General features: G+C 38.6%; 1 long non-coding RNA gene across 1 annotated transcript; it reads right to left on the bottom strand.

Annotated features, from left to right (window-relative positions):
- Nucleotides 1-16,132: 16,132 nt before the first annotated feature.
- LOC118491393 lies at nt 16,133-17,784 on the bottom strand. The gene is made up of 4 exons (XR_004891582.1): nt 17,576-17,784; nt 17,341-17,499; nt 16,885-17,028; nt 16,133-16,668 (listed from the first exon to the last, which is right to left on the bottom strand). It is a non-coding gene; the product is annotated as an uncharacterized LOC118491393 (long non-coding RNA).
- Between the last annotated feature and the right edge of the window lie 614 nt (nt 17,785-18,398).

Raw genomic sequence — 18,398 nt, 5'->3', positions numbered from 1 at the left:
CTTTCCCATTAAGCCAATTATATTCTTACTCTTGAGTTAATTCATTCAAAATATTTACCATATTCCGAAAACACTTGTGACTTGTTTAAGAGGTAATATTCAGTTACCATTTGTTGTGGGTAATTATTATTTCATTCCCCTTATCTAGAGCAAACCACTACATTCCATTACTAGCATTGCTCCTAATTTTTTTCGTATCCTTATGGAAGGTTTGCGCATAGTAGTACGCATAACCGTAAACATTCAGATATTAATACACCAACATAATCATCATTTTCACACTCACTTATCCATACTCGACACCAGGATTAAGCACCATTCTACACTTTTCTACCGTTATTTGAACTACTTACAACTTTAAATCTAGCCTCAAATTTTTAATCATTCAAAACGCTTTAATATTAGCTCTTTGCATGCACTATTTACTATTCTAACCATGTATGTCGTGCAAGAGCATCATACAAGCATTTAACCATTTAGTTCAAATTTTCATTTAAGGCCTCAATAACTTCCTCTTAATGACATACATACTTTCTTACGTTGACCATGACAACTCGAACATTCCATACTATACCATAATTATCTTACCATTCATTTCGTTCGTACGTACTAATCAATTTACATATTCATACTTATCAATCAAAAACTAAACATTTACTGACCTTGTCTTCATTGTACAGATCAGTGATCCGTAAGCCAGATCGACCCGCCATTTTATAGGTATCTTCCGTACCAGAATTGACCCCATACATTCGTGTATTATGCTCCCTCCTGTGAGCATCCTTCCATTTGCTTTATTTCTCTCATCACACAAGAATTTCATCATTCTTATCTATAAAATTAACGTTTAGCATATAACTTTTCATAATTGCATTCTACATGATGTTCGTTCACCTATGACTTTTTCATAATTTCCTTACGTACATACTACAACATATCACACATTCCATTTCTCGCATACTCTTTCTTGCTACTACCATAGCTTTCATCGGTCTTACCTACTTGGTGAATCAAATATTTCATACTATTAACTAATACTAGTTAAATAACTATCCACTTACTTTGTTTGACTTTTCGGTAGTCCATTTGTAATTACATTCTGACCTATGCTTACCAACTGTCCACTCCTGACACATCCTCCTCGAGTCGAGCTATAAGCTCCTATCAAAAGCATAATCTTTATACATACCGATGCAAGTCGATTCCATTGACTCATTATCCATTCCTTGTGTTGGTTATTTCTTTCCAATTTGTGGTATTGGATGATCATGCATTATGCCCACCTACAAATGTAAGACTTGAACAATCAAAACATTAAATACCGGGTTCAAATGGTAATCACCATTTGACCCGTGTGACTCATTTACCCTTCTAACCATCTTGCATACAACACATTTACATAAATATATATAGCAAAAAGTTTAAAACATAACTTGGTTAATATCTGCTTTAAAAAAACATTTACTTCTTCGGTCCGTATTTACTTACGAATTTGGACCTTTCGTTCCACTTTCCATTCCTTTAGGTGTTTTGAATCCGCCTCGTGGATTCAAACATCTCGTTCCTACTTTTACTCTTTCTTTGTTTTGCATGCGTCTCGCGGATTCTAGCATATCATTCATGCTTTCATTCCTTTCATGCTTCGAATCCGTCTCGTGGATTCTAACATATCATTCATATTTTCATTCCTGAAAGTCTTACATTCCTCTTCACCCCCACGTCCACCTACTACCTAGTTCTAGCGGACATACCTGTAACAATTATCACGGTCTCACGAACGTCATATGTTTCTTGTGTACTGGCCATGTACACAATCCGCATACTAGTTTCGTGTCTTCGTGTAATCGCCACCTTATGTCCGAAGAATTAAGTTTCGGAACATGTAACATTTTCAAAACTTCATTATCATTCCATTATTATATTTCACTTAAATTTTTTTTTCTTTCACATGCTAGATTTTACCATTACATGTACTTACACATATTAAATATACGTACCTGGAATCAATTTATCATACTACGTGCCTTGGTGTCGGTCCAAGACTGTACTCGCGGATCATCCTCTCCAACAACTATACTTACCCTTCACATAACATACTGTTAGTTTTTCATAATATACATGCTTAAATACACACTTACATTAGCTTCTACCTTTAAATTTTGATCGAGTCTTGGATTGTACGGGTTCCTTGTCACAAGAGCACTCTAGTTTGAGTTCAAGTATTTACCTCCACATACTTGATTTCCCTCAAACCATGGCTCTGATACCAACTTGTAACGCCCGGATTTCCTAATCCGAAAGTAATATTATCATGCTATTTTTATAATAAAATTCGGGCATGACCCGTTCGTAATAAGAGCAATTCCCTGTCTGACCAACTTATAAAAACTTAAATACGACACAGCGGAAGAATATGAACCCAAAAACTTCGTTCTTAATTAGACATATCTATCACATGAAGGTTCGAGTACGAAATGCCAAATAATCATAAAAACGGATTTACAACTTTTTACAACAGTAATGCTTCAAGACCTATATGAGTCAGACTATGTGACATTTCTACCCCATACAATCCTTGATCTCAACTCAAACTAAGCCCATGTCACTTCGATAATGGTAGCGGAAACACGAGCGATACCTGTGGACACCACGTACGACCAAACCATTAGTCATTAACACACCATACAACATTAAACAATATAATAGAAATTTGTAAAGCATTCTATAAAGTTATCATGGAATGGTCCAAGCACTTTCTTAAATACACTTATCCATATCCGGTTTCAATCCTTCAGGAAGCCGACATGCTCGTGCCTGCATTCATTCCAACTCAAGGCACATAATTAGTAACCATAGATATTCAAACACCTTGATAACGTATGTGCATATGACTCAAGCATTGAACATTCAATCACACATGCATTCACACCTACATACTCAACATTATAAATACATACATATATAAAAATATACATAGTACCTCCATACATGCCAACATCCCTTCCTACGCACAAACTTATCACCTCAATTGTATACACAAACTTCTTTTACAATTTCTTACACGTAAATTTATGCCGGACTGACGCACTTACAACTTTACATAGCCTATGCGATATACAATTCAACCTACGCGCTTTCTGGATTCTTACACTTGTATACTTATAAAACTTCCTACACTAACACGAGGCATCATGTTCATGGACTAACAGACGACCTTTAACATCATTGATATACGAAACCATTCTTAACATAATGTATGTGCCTTAGAAAATCATTCTTAGTCAAGTCCCATGCTCAAAACATCAAAATTTCAGCAAAAAGCCAGCAGCACGGTCCCTCGCGTAAGCTTAGGCTTACTATATCGCGGGGCGTGACAGCTCCACCGTAAGCTACGGTGGCTACCGTAGCTTACGGTGGCCATAAAACTCTTACGGTATACTGCTACTGTCTTACGGCGGCCAGAAATCTTCAGAACCTACCGTAGCTTACGGTGGCTACCGTAAGCTACGGTAGTGCCCAGTTCAACACCCATTTTAAGCACTAAAACTCCTATATCTTGACCCATACATATTCAAATCATATAAAACTTGTTCCTAATGGTCCGTATGATATTCCCCTTACATAATAGACCATAAATCCTTACCCCGGAGTCCTAACCATTAAGAATTACGTTAACATTATTTTATTCATGCACATTAATTTGACCCGTTTGATCATTATTATGCACTTCCCAACTTACCTAACCGCATTCGACTATTTACCATTAGACTTACCTTTTCACTACCTTTACTTCATACTTTCTTACATAACTCTAATAAATTACCAAATAACAAAACATATTAAGTAAAAGGATAAGTTTGGGATCCACTTACCTTAAGCGTCCGTTTTCGCATTCGCTTCCTTGTCTCCTCTTGACCCACTAGTCTTTCTTGCTTGAGTCCATTCCCACATGATCCCTAATGCTTTCGTGTCACCACAATCACATCCTTGTTAGTATACACGATTTTACATATAAATGATCATGTCGAACGCATAACTCGAAATTAGCTTTCATAGTCAAGTCTAACAAACATAAAGCATACGCCCAAATCACATCTTTTCAAACTCATACAATCCATCATGTTAACGCATATTAATTTAACACATACCATATGAGGTTCCAAGATCTTATAATTGTGTCAAAATTCTAGCTATGCCCCTTATGTGCAGTTGACTTCCAAAAGTCAACGGTTTAATGTATAAACTTCCGTCTTAACCCCATATATTCGCTACATCACATTAAGCTATACATATGACACTTTATATATACATTTCATACTTATGATGCAAATGTACTTACAACCACGTAATCACATAATCATACACGCATACATAATTACTCACACATGCTTTCGTTTCATTACACGCACATTCTTGTTAGCATATGAAATTATACATGAGAACAACCATATTAATTCACAATTCACATTCGACTTCCATTAATCATTTCAACAGCATGTGGTACACTCATGGTGAGATACTCATTTAATCGCATAATCATTTGGTTACATGTACACACCATACTTGAAACCTCCATAATTCTACACTTGCACCATAATCCATACTTAGCAATGAACTATATCTAAACTCAATTCTCATGTTAATTTGCTAACAAACACCTCTTTATCACATTCCATATCTAATTACCACTTTCTAGCATACTATTTCACCTTCTAAACTCACCTAGTCATTTCATCGAACACTTGGCATGCGTACAAGTTTCTAAACATAATGTACAAGTAACCTTCTTTCTTTTCTTCCTAGTTCTTGTTTTCAATCATCCAAAATACCAATAACAATTCAATTTCATGCCATGTTCAATATAACTAACAATTTGGTCACATGGAACACATCATATCAAGAATCAAACAAAGGTTGGACATGGGTGATATACCCATGTCGCCATTTCTACTAACCCAAGTGGGTTTCATCTTCAAACCTCATATAGCATCAAATCTTGTATAATTCACATCCCAAATGATAATTCTAACATATATTCATGCTTAATTTCAGTAAATTTCATGGATTGATCATAGTCTCACTTCATACCAAATCATAAAATTAACTTCTACAACTTACCTCATGTGTAGAAAGTCTAGATGATCAAGAATCCAGGTCCATGCATTCGATTTGAGCCAGTTTCCCCTTTCAATTTGAAGGTTTTTCTTGAATTAGGGTTTGCACCCTTCACTCTTGCCTTCTGTTTGATCGCCAGACCCAAAGCACACCAGGAGTGTGTTTTTAATTTTTATTTTATTCTTTTAATTAGTTTCAAATTCCCACTTTAACAACCTTAGCCCCTTAAGTTCATGACACCATCATAATTAGCTTTAATTTCATTACTATACCTAATTTGCTAGACATTTAACTAGGTTTACTAACCTAGTTATTATATCTCATTTGTTAAACAAATAACAAACTAGCAAATTTAATAATTCAGTTTTGGGGTGTTACACCATAGACTTCTTTTGGTGGTCCCAGACATATCGTGCAAATCCATAATCGATCATCAAATCTTCGATTAAAAACCTAACTAACATTAAACCATTGACGAAATCAGACGAATCAAACAACAAAATAGAATAATAGAACCACTAAATAGAGATTACCGTCGATTTAGAGTCTTGAAATCCGATGAATGTTGATTGAAAATCTTGGATGGAGTTCGTCGCCGTGTTCGCCAGAGAGAGAGAGAGGGGGGGGGATATTAGTGTTTGAATGAGGTTTACGAGGTTTACAGTGTAAGGTTCTGTATTTTAGGTAATTGATTAATGAATAATTCGGACTATTCATTTAGCATCGGACAATCCATATTAGTGTTTGGTTTAGGCGGAAAATCAATATGAGGTGAAATCAGGGGGTGACATGTGTCCCCCAATGGTTTATTTTATTATAGATATAGATATAGATATAGATTTGATTGATAATCTATAATTTTATCTTTGGGGAAATGGACTGTATCACCCTAAACTATGCAAAATTGGCCAATACCACGCCCAACTTTCAAATTGGCTCCCACCACCCTCTACTCGACAACTTGGTGTCACTGTCACCCCTTGGTTAAAAAATCACTAGCTGAGTTTGTTTATTTTGATGATGTGGCTTTTTATCTGATGTGGCAAGGTGACGTGGCATTTTTTAATTATAATTAATATATATAAAACACAATACATACAGTCACTTCATAAAACAATATCTTTAACTCTCCTTCTCTCTACCTTGAAGGAGACGCTCGGAATCCATGGCTCCGGCAAGACGGCGACGGCAAGATCGCTCCGGTTTCAAGGTCTGATTACCCCAACTTTCAAATCATCATCGTCTTCGCCAAATAGAGGTTCAAAGCTGCACCCAAGTTGTCTCGTCAAACAACCAGATTCATCACTAATCTCTCTTCAAAACTCACATCTCGCACATCCTCTGTAGCATCATTGTCTTTGAATCCGATATCTCAGTCGCGTTCGTTCGCCGAAGCTCCTCCGCCACTGGCCGTCTTCGTCGACAAGAACACACGCGTCATCTGTCAAGGAATCACAGGCAAAAATGGCACCTTTTACACTGAACAAGCCATTGAATACGGCACTAAGATGGTAAACCTATGGTCATCTGGATTGCCCAGCCAAGATACAGATCGGTTCCACAAACTCCAATTTTGCTCGGGCTACGTTTATTATCATTGCCTCATACTTTCAAACAATTAGCCCCACCACCAATACAAAAAAGATAGAGCAAAATCACCAACTCATAGTTGATCAAAAGATCAAATGCCAAGATGGAAGTTATTGTGTAAATCCGCCATGGCTTCAAGGATAAAGGTTTTCTTATCTCCAACGATAAAGGTTTGAGGCTCAGATATATTATCATCGGGATTTACTGTGTAAATCCGCCATGGCTACAATACTGTCACACCCCCAAATTATCACATAGGGAGTGTCCCTGTTAGGCGTGTGACATACCAATAACGAGCCACCAATTACATTGAACCCATACAAGTTATAAATAAAATCCCCATTATTAATAAAAAAAAACATCCTCAACAAGTATAAACGAAAATCAATAAGTTCAGCGGAAGCAAATGATAAATCAAAGTTAAACAGTGTCAAATCCAATATATATAGTATCAAGAAAACCATCACATAAAATCCCATCAGTCGACCCATGACCACTCCAGCTACTCCAGACAGCAAGTTCCCCAAATCCAAGATACCTAATGACCTGCGAGCATGCAACAAGTGTGTCAGACAACGCTGGTGAGTTCATAGTTTTACAAAAACGTTGGTTACCAAGTGTTTAGTTAATCCATTGAATTTAAATCCAAAAGTAATGTTGAAAACAATGTTGATAATACCCCAATACAAGACGGCTTCTGATTATTTTGCCCTTTCTCCAATGCTCCTATCAAAGCATTGGTCATGACTAGGTCATTAGTTCAACACCCGTCCTCCCAGGAACGGGGTGAGGTTGCCAAACCTAAGTAGCGCTACTAACTAATACCACGTTACCTTCCCGGTAACCAAACAACACGGAGGGACTTTAAAGGTGATAGGAAGAGTATATTATCCAACATTCCCGTTTTTACCCAAAAGACTTATCCCTCCTCGGGATACCCACTGACTGTCCCAACCACCGGGACGCATGCTCAAGAGAGATGAACTCACCTTAGAGTGCTCGGTAGATTACGTTACGTTATTTACAGTTGGTCACCCAAGCCCTAATATGATTCCAATGATAGTCAGTCATATGCACAAAGAGCACGTATTCTATACACATACTGCACTTGTAACGTACACAGGTTGCACATATCATTATAAAAGTCTCTATAGTAATTCATATGATATACCAGTTCATTATCATATAATCACATAGCGAGTAGTTGGTTCAATTATACATTCACATTGCAAGTCCACACCCTCACAATTCACTTAAAACCAACGGCCCAATCACACAAGCCCCCAGACTTATGTGTTTGGGCTACATATTGTGCACAACTCATCTGCAGCCCAATATTCGGAATAATTTATTTAGTGTGTAGCACAGTTTGTATTTCAAGTTCACAACTTAAGAAACCTCCTAGGTTTTTCATTGCTTATTAATAAAATTCTAGCACACCCAATATACCGGATTCATCGATTAACATAACCAATAGTTGTAGTTTCCCACTAACAGTTTAGTCGTCGCAACGCATCGAAGGAATCCTATCGCATACGTATTCTATCTAACCAATTTTATAATCATGAACATAACAATCTATGGTTTCAAGAATCCATAATTTATCAAAGCCTTATCATCATGCACGTCCAAGTTCCAAACGATTATGTATATAAAGAAGGATTTCTAATTAAAATCCTAGATTAATTACCAAACAAACAAAACACTTCACACATGGCCGAGAATGACCAGATCATGATTCACAATTTATTAATTCATATAATACTTAGAACTATCACATGGTCACCATTGTCTTATTCATAGATATCAAATCTTATCACAACATATGCACATTAGACAAACCATCATCATTATATTGAGCCCCCATATTTCATTCATGCATGACAACAGTTTCCTATTATCCAATTATCACACAGCATATGATCTTGAAATTATCATCCCATATCCCAACCATCACCAATAATTATATCAATTTGCACCTAAATATAACAATTCTGATTACACATATAAAATCAATCGCATCATACAGTTCCTCGTAATACACCTTGGCTAGTGGACCCAACATCATCATGATATGCACATGGTTGTTATTGCTACTGTTACATCACCAATAATTATGAACCATATATCAATCATCATTTATATATAAACAACACTCACAGATTCGCATGCCCTACGTCATAAAACCGAAATCATGCGGCCCTAAAAGAACACAAACGGTACAAATACACGACCATACTGGAACCGAGGTGTTACCTGGGGAGTTGTGGGGTCACCGGCCGAACAAAACGAGAGAAGAGCGAGAGAGAGAGAGCCGGTCTAACCGAAAGGGGGGGGGGGTTTCCTACCGAAGTTGTGCGATCAGAGAATCAATGGTGAGGGGTAGGGTTTATTTGAGTTCATGCGATCAGAGGTAATGTGGGGGTTTGTTAAGATTTTGCTTCTTGATTTCTTCTTCTCATAAAAGTGCATGGGGTCGGTTACCTATATTAAATCGGAAGGGTCAAGTGGGCTGCTGAAACCCACTATATGTTTACTACAAATTGGGCTTCTATTTTAGATGGGCCGATTTATTAAAAAGGGTCAGCTTATAAGTCGGCAGAGATATAAGAAACCAATTGAAGAACCTAATCTAAAATATGAGAAACCCACCATGAGTTGGGTTGCGGCCCAAAGATATGTGCGGCCCACTCACACACATAACACTAACTAATTACATGAAACGAAACGAAACCAACCTTAGGAGTTCGGGTTGTCACATCATCCCCAACTTGAAAGAAATTTCGTCCCGAAATTTAATAAGCAAACACAGAGGAGTGAAGCGATAAAAACCCTAATTAAGCTATACGTAACACTAAACAAATAACAGTCAGGCATTACACACAATCACTAATCATCCAGATAACTGCACCGACAACACGTAAAGCAAATTGTAAAAACAGGATTGCGAAGTCAGTTGGGTGCCACATCATCCCCAACTTGAAAGGGAATTTCGTCCCGAAATTCGCCAATGATATCAGAAGTTGATTCCACCGCTCGAACAACTGAGGATACTAGAGTTTATTCCGATCTTGCGTTACCATGTGAACTCTGGTCCACGTCTTGAGTTCCAACGAACTCTCTCACTATGGGGATTCGACTATACTAACAAACCTTGACTTTCTCGTCCATGTTTTCGATAGACTCCATCACGACAACTGTAACTTGTCTGATAAAGGTATCACAATTGTTTCGTCGGGCAAACGTTTCTAGGAATTTTAAGACATAATGACATCGTGAACGTTACCTAACTCGTCAGGTAATTCGAGTTTGTGAGCCATGTCACCAATTTGTTCCAGAAGTCCAAACGTCCTACGTATCGCAAACTAAGCTTGCCATGTTTTCCATAGTGTACCGCACCCTCCCAGGGTGAGACTTTCAACATGATATGATCGCCTACAACGATCTTCCAGTGTTTCCTAAGCTTATCAGCTCTCTTGCCGAATCACACGTTGCCGCCAAACGACTCTCGATACAAATAACTTTCCCATATATGTGTTTCTGATTGCTAATATCCCACCTTGACTTTCACACATGCGAAACTTCGTTACTATGCGTGGCTATGTGGGCCTTTAGGCCCGGTCATCCGTACATTATCTTCAGGTTTTAAAACATCCTATCAAAACTCAGATGAATAGGATATCGAGGCTCGTGTGCTTCGCCTGCACCAGTTCCCTAAGGTTGCTGCATAGTGAGGTCCATATTCGTTCTACGAAGTAGCAAGCATCGTCCGACCTGCCAAAGGTTGCTTCCCCATGCCCTACATGGGTCAATCTTGAGAACTCTCTTCCTTCAGTTCTTCAGTTTAAGCAAAGCAAGTCTGATCAGGTATGTTAGAGTCGATAGCAAACTGCAAAGCCCGTTCACGCCCATGTTTCACGGTCATATTCATTCAAAAGTTCCACCCAACATTGCCATCACATGATTAGCTCTCTTAAAACAAAGGTACACGGGAGGCCCTTGTGATCGGTCTAAGTGGTGCATTCAGTACCGTCCAAGTAATGCCTCCCATTTAAATCCAAAGACTACGGCTTCCATCGCAGATCGTGACTCGTGCAGTTCTTCCTGTAATTCCACCACATGAGCCATCTCCTTCTCATGTTGCATCGATGTGTAACTGGGACTCTGATTCGAACCATCATGGTATAACGCTAGATCATCAGTACCCTCGGATAGAAGTGATGCTCAGTGCGTTGCAGGGTTGGGTTTCAAAAGCTGAAAAGACGTTCCGCGACTTTGTTTCCCAAGAATTCACAGCTCCCAGCTGTGCTAAGGAGGTTGTAGTTACGCAATCTTTGAAAATACCATGATGAATCTGTGATAGTATCCAGCGAACCCAAGGGATTGCTGTATCCCAGAAGGAAATCAGGATTTGCATAAGGTCAATTCTGAAATTCCACCTAACGATGTGGAAGTAAACCAGGTAACTCTTCAGAAGACACGTCAGAAAATTCACGAATGACTGGAAGATGCTCGATCTTCCTTTCTTAAAGTGGCGAATTGGTGACAAGAGCTAGTATAGCAGAGTAGCCCTTCCGTAGACACTTCTGGGCTTTCACAACTGAGACGATGCCAACAATGGCACCACTACGATGATCTTGAACTGATAAGGATTCCCCACTAGGGAGAGGGATACGCACGATTTTCTTTTTGCAGAGAATTTCTGCTTGCTACATTAGTAACCAAGTCCATGTCAACGACCACGTCAAAACTTACAAGAGTATTTGGAAGTAGGTCAATGTCGAACACTTGACCCACGAGATCAAGTTTACAACCAAAAAGAACATGAGAAGCTTCTATCGATTTACTTATCAGTTAATTCTACTACATGCTTATTTACAAGAAGGGTGGGAGTCAGTCCTAGCTAACGATTGAACCCCAGAGACACATAACTCGAATCGGCACCAAAGTCGAATAAAATAGAAACAAAAAGATCATTCAAAGAAGACGTACCGCTCTCAGCATTACCCTTCATTGCGAGCTTCCCCAGTGCCAATAGTAAATACCCTTCCACTTGCCCCGTTCCCACCATGGTTCCCATTGTTGTTATTCCCTACGTTGTTGTTGTTGCTAGAATTCTGGTTAAGCTGAGGGCAATCCCGCTTAAAATGACCCTCTTCACCACACTGAAAGCACCCCTTCTGATTTCCCCGATTCTGTTGTGGCTGTTGCCTCTCCTGTCGCTGTGGCTGCTGTTGCGGCTGCTTTGGAAGCCAGACCCTACAATCTTTAGCCATATGACCCACCTTGTTGCACCTATGACATACCCGGGTGCACGGTCCGCGATGGTGGAACATACACTTATCACACTTTGGTAGCTTTCCCGCGTAAGAACCCTGATTTGAATTGTTGCTCTGATTCTGGTTCACATAAGACGACTGGCTGAAAATACGATGGATGCTGTTGTCTGCCCTTTTCTGAGATTGGCTGGCACTGGTTGCTTTGTCAGTATCGTTCCATTTTCGCTTGTGATCACTAGCAGGTGTGGTAGCTGTAGCAGTCGAGGTAGTAGCAGAAACGCGTGGCGGCAAGTTGCCACGTTCGACCTCTTGGTCAGTAATCTTATGTGCCAAACGGATGATACGGGGCAGATTGTCTAGGTTTGCAGCAGTAACGTACCCCTTAACAGCTGGTGCTAAGCCCTTGAGATACAACTCAATTCGCCGAGGTGGGGGTCGAGACATGTTAGGGCACAAAGTTGCTAAATCATTAGACCTCCTAGTGTATGCTTCAATCTCAGATCCCTCCATTTTCAGATTGTAGAACTCGTTCTCCAGTTTCTGAATCTCATCACGAGGACAATACTCCTCTCGCATCAACTCCTTGAAATCATCCCAAGTAGTGGCATTCGCCATCTCAATACCCAACATCTGAACCTGGGCATTCCACCATGTAAGGGCACCATCCTCGAGTGTGCCCGTAGCATACTTCACTCTGTCCCCAGCTGGACAGTTACACATTACAAATACCGATTCTGCCTTCTCAAACCATCGCAGGAGTCCTACAGCCCCTTCAGTCCCACTGAATGTCTGTGGCTTACAATCCATGAACATCTTGTACGTACAAGCAGGTGGGGCAGGTGGATTGTTTTGATTCGCAGGTTGACCTAAAACGTAAGAACGTACAACGCACTGGTAAGATTCGAGTATACGACACAAGGATATAAAGTAATTGGCACATATCGTACCAGCCTGGTAAGCCGCTAGGGCTTCAGCTACATGAGTGTTGATCAAGTTGGTCAGCTCAGCTTGGGTCATCGCGATGTGACCACGTCCATGTCCTCGTCCACTCATGACTCTATAGGAGAAGAGGGAAAAAGGGTTACGAGTCGAAATGAGGTACAGGTCAAGTATCACGTTGAAATCTACAATCTACCAAGTTTACACACAATAGGGCAGAACCCTTCTCACGCTCGTTAAGCCTCACTGGGACTTGCATGCACCTCGCGTTATTATTATGTGTGCACCCATAATAATAAGGCGATTTGAATGCTTATCTCAGTGCCTCTTAACTTGCGCAAAAAGGTTCCCCACATTCAAATAGCAAGCGAAAGGTTTTATATGATCAAGAATCACAATAGTTGAAGGGTAGTGTCACACTAACAGTTCACATAACAGGGGTTGGTAATATAAGGGCTCATGCTGTTGTGCCAAGTGTGCATTCACGTGTAATGTTATACATAAGTGTACACTAGATATACTATGCAATAGTAAATGAGAAACGAACCTTGCAGTCTGGAGCTGAGTGTCATGGTCGATTTCGGTCATGTTCGGTTATAGTCTGGTTTTATGAAAACGTTTTAAAACCAAGTTCACTATAACCAGCGGCTCTGATACCAAACTGTCACACCCCCAAATTATCACATAGGGAGTGTCCCTGTTAGGCGTGTGACATACCAATAACGAGCCACCAATTACATTGAACCCATACAAGTTATAAATAAAATCCCCATTATTAATTAAAAAAAACATCCTCAACAAGTTTAAACGAAAATCAATAAGTTCAGCGGAAGCAAATGATAAATCAAAGTTAAACAGTGTCAAATCCAATATATATAGTATCAAGAAAACCATCACATAAAATCCCATCAGTCGACCCATGACCACTCCAGCTACTCCAGACAGCAAGTTCCCCAAATCCAAGATACCTAATGACCTGCGAGCATGCAACAAGTGTGTCAGACAACGCTGGTGAGTTCATAGTTTTACAAAAACGTTGGTTACCAAGTGTTTAGTTAATCCATTGAATTTAAATCCGAAAGTAATGTTGAAAACAATGTTGATAATACCCCAATACAAGACGGCTTCTGATTATTTTGCCCTTTCTCCAATGCTCCTATCAAAGCATTGGTCATGACTAGGTCATTAGTTCAACACCCGTCCTCCCAGGAACGGGGTGAGGTCGCCAAACCTAAGTAGCGCTACTAACTAATACCATGTTACCTTCCCGGTAACCAAACAACACGGAGGGACTTTAAAGGTGATAGGAAGAGTATATTATCCAACATTCCCGTTTTTACCCAAAAGACTTATCCCTCCTCGGGATACCCACTGACTGTCCCAACCACCGGGACGCATGCTCAAGAGAGATGAACTCACCTTAGAGTGCTCGGTAGATTACGTTACGTTATTTACAGTTGGTCACCCAAGCCCTAATATGATTCCAATGATAGTCAGTCATATGCACAAAGAGCACGTATTCTATACACATACTGCACTTGTAACGTACACAGGTTGCACATATCATTATAAAAGTCTCTATAGTAATTCATATGATATACCAGTTCATTATCATATAATCACATAGCGAGTAGTTGGTTCAATTATACATTCACATTGCAAGTCCACACCCTCACAATTCACTTAAAACCCACGGCCCAATCACACAAGCCCCCAGACTTATGTGTTTGGGCTACATATTGTGCACAACTCATCTGCAGCCCAATATTCGGAATAATTCATTTAGTGTGTAGCACAGTTTGTATTTCAAGTTCACAACTTAAGAAACCTCCTAGGTTTTTCATTGCTTATTAATAAAATTCTAGCACACCCAATATACCGGATTCATCGATTAACATAACCAATAGTTGTAGTTTCCCATTAACAGTTTAATCGTCACAACGCATCGAAGGAATCCTATCGCATACGTATTCTATCTAACCAATTTTATAATCATGAACATAACAATCTATGGTTTCAAGAATCCATAATTTATCAAAGCCTTATCATCATGCACATCCAAGTTCCAAACGATTATGTATATAAAGCAGGATTTCTAATTAAAATCCTAGATTAATTACCAAACAAACAAAACACTTCACACATGGCCGAGAATGACCAGATCATGATTCACAATTTATTAATTCATATAATACTTAGAACTATCACATGGTCACCATTGTCTTATTCATAGATATCAAATCTTATCACAACATATGCACATCAGACAAACCATCATCATTATATTGAGCCCCCATATTTCATTCATGCATGACAATAGTTTCCTATTATCCAATTATCACACAGCACATGATCTTGAAATTATCATCCCATATCCCAACCATCACCAATAATTATATCAATTTGCACCTAAATATAACAATTCTGATTACACATATAAAATCAATCGCATCATACAGTTCCTCGTAATACACCTTGGCTAGTGGACCCAACATCATCATCATATGCACATGGTTGTTATTACTACTGTTACATCACCAATAATTATGAACCATATATCAATCATCATTTATATATAAACAACACTCACAGATTCGCATGCCCTACGTCATAAAACCGAAATCATGCGACCCTAAAAGAACACAAACGGTACAAATACACGACCATACTGGAACCGAGGTGTTACCTGGCAAGTTGTGGGGTCACCGGCCGAACAAAACGAGAGAAGAGCGAGAGAGAGAGAGCCGGTCTAACCGAAAGGGGGGGGTTTCCTACCGAAGTTGTGCGATCAGAGAATCAATGGTGAGGGGTAGGGTTTATTTGAGTTCATGCGATCAGAGGTAATGTGGGGGTTTGTTAAGATTTTGCTTCTTGATTTCTTCTTCTCATAAAAGTGCATGGGGTCGGTTACCTATATTAAATCGGAAGGGTCAAGTGGGCTGCTGAAACCCACTATATGTTTACTACAAATTGGGCTTCTATTTTAGATGGGCCGATTTATTAAAAAGGGTCAGCTTATAAGTCGGCAGAGATATAAGAAACCAATTGAACAACCTAATCTAAAATATGAGAAACCCACCATGAGTTGGGTTGCGGCCCAAAGATATGTGTGGCCCACTCACACACATAACACTAACTAATAACATGAAACGAAACGAAACCAACCTTAAGAGTTCGGGTTGTCACAGTTGCATGTATCAAATACATACCGACCGAGTTGCCTAGCCAAGATACGGACGGATCCAATCTGTAAATTCCAAGTTAGCTCAACATTTGGTTATAGGTAAATGTAGAGGTGAACAAAAAACCTGGTTTGTGAACCAGAACCGGTTTATGACACCAATCGAAACCAATCCCTTTCCACTTGTAAACCAGTTTCACCAAATACTAGTTTCAACCGTTGTTGACCCAAACTGAAACGATTTGAACCGGTACCGGTTTGAGAAAAAAACCCGAAATGTGCACCTCTATGTAGATAGATGTTCTTCATATCTCCAAGAATAATGGTTTTTTGAAGCTCAGATATGTTATTATCAGAATTTAATGTCGAAATCCGCCATGGCTGCAATCACAGTTGCCTTGCCAAAATACGAATCCAATCGGTAAATTCCGATTTTGCTCAAAATAATTTCCATTGTCACAACCTTTTCAAAGGAACAACATCATCATCACAATCATCATGTCCATTCCCATAAAAGGAGAGTTGTTTAATCATACATATTACACGACGGACTCATGGCTCTTCCTACAAGCAAACCCACAACTGATTCATCAGCCAAAATAAAAATAAATAAATAAATAAATAAATCGAGTATTGAGCTCACAAATAAGAGGCTCAGATATGTTATTATCGGAATTTAATGTCGAAATCCGCCATGGCTGCAATCACAGGTGCCTAGCCAAAATACGGATCCAATCGGTAAATTCCGATTTTGCTCAAAATAATTTCCATTGTCACAACCTTTTCAAAGGAACAACAGCATCATCATAATTGTCATGTCCATTCCCATAAAAGGAGAGAGTTGTTTAATCATACATATTATACGACGAACTCATGGGCTCATATTCTCTCGCTGGAGCCTCGTTCCTAAAAGCAAACCCACAACTGATTCATCAGCCAAAATAAAAATAAATAAATAAATAAATCGAGTAATGAGCTCACAAATAAGAGGCTCAGATATGTTATTATTGGAATTTAATCTTATTCACTCAGAGAACATAGCAAAAACAGCAAAAAAGATGCATTAAGGTTCAAATGGAAGCCACTAAAACCAAAAAGTCAAGAAGTTAAATTTATAGACCCGTATATTACATAAACTGTGCAGAAACACTCTTAATGAAAAAGTTAATAACAACCTCATGATGAAAAGGTTACAATTTACAATATTTAAAACCTTAAGTACTCTAGATGGTTTACCTTAACCCTCTAGTAGTGTTTCTGGTTCTTCACATGGTTTTCATTGCCTAGAACTTCTTCACATTCAACGAAGAAAAGCCATGTAGACATGTGCCCTTCCCAGCTGAAATGCGTCAAAGTAATGGTAGAAGTATTGTCCAAAACAATGGAGTACCAGCCCTAATCAATTAATAATTGAAGGCAAGGAGTTAAAATCAATTAGAAACAAAAACGAAAATGTAAGCAAATTACAAACCCCAAATGCATCAAGCAAGAATGTTATATCTTCCAGTTAGATCGAATGAACCTAATACCCTTTCTGTATAATATTTTCTTGCTACCAAAAGGGGAAGCTCAGCCCTAGAAGTAGGAAAAGTAAACATAAATTAGAACCATGCTGTAAGCATTAAAGCACATATATAATCTACACTAAAGCTAATTTTTCCTTCAGTAATTTAAAAAGGACCAAATTATGATAGAAAAACGAATTGTTTGGCATCACAGTCAAAAATTATAAAACCATATTGCTAGGTTAGTTAAATATAATACAAAATAAGCTTTATAGTAGAAATAGACCTATGCATCTATTTTCGTAAAGTTGGTATCTAGATGAATGATGCAAGAGACTTTACATGCTTGTAAGGTTTGACCCGTACCTATTTATTATGCTGGCCAATGGATACCTCAATGAAATACATGACAAATATATTGAAATGAAATACTATGTGATCCTAATAAATAATAAGCATACATGTGCAAAGATATAGGCGTTTTAACCGATTACCGTTCAATTAATATTCGAACTTGATGCATGTAAGCCCGTTTCTATTTGTATCTTGAACCTTTCATATAAGTGTACGTGAACCCTGCATCATTTAATTATCGTTGTAAAATTTATATAAACAACACAAAATCATGAAAATTAACAAAATAAAAAAAATGAGTTACCTTCTTAGACACATTTTCATAGCTTGCTTCTGTACATTTTTGTGGGTAGACCTCCTTGTTATACTGTTATAATTCATTCTAAAGATCAAATATATATATATATATATATATAAGCTAAATTCTATCTATAA

Source organism: Helianthus annuus, chromosome 4, assembly GCF_002127325.2.
Source record: "Helianthus annuus cultivar XRQ/B chromosome 4, HanXRQr2.0-SUNRISE, whole genome shotgun sequence".
NCBI lineage: Eukaryota > Viridiplantae > Streptophyta > Magnoliopsida > Asterales > Asteraceae > Helianthus > Helianthus annuus.
The sequence above is the reverse complement of the archived record's forward strand: the minus strand, read 5'-3'. Positions and strand labels throughout refer to the sequence as shown.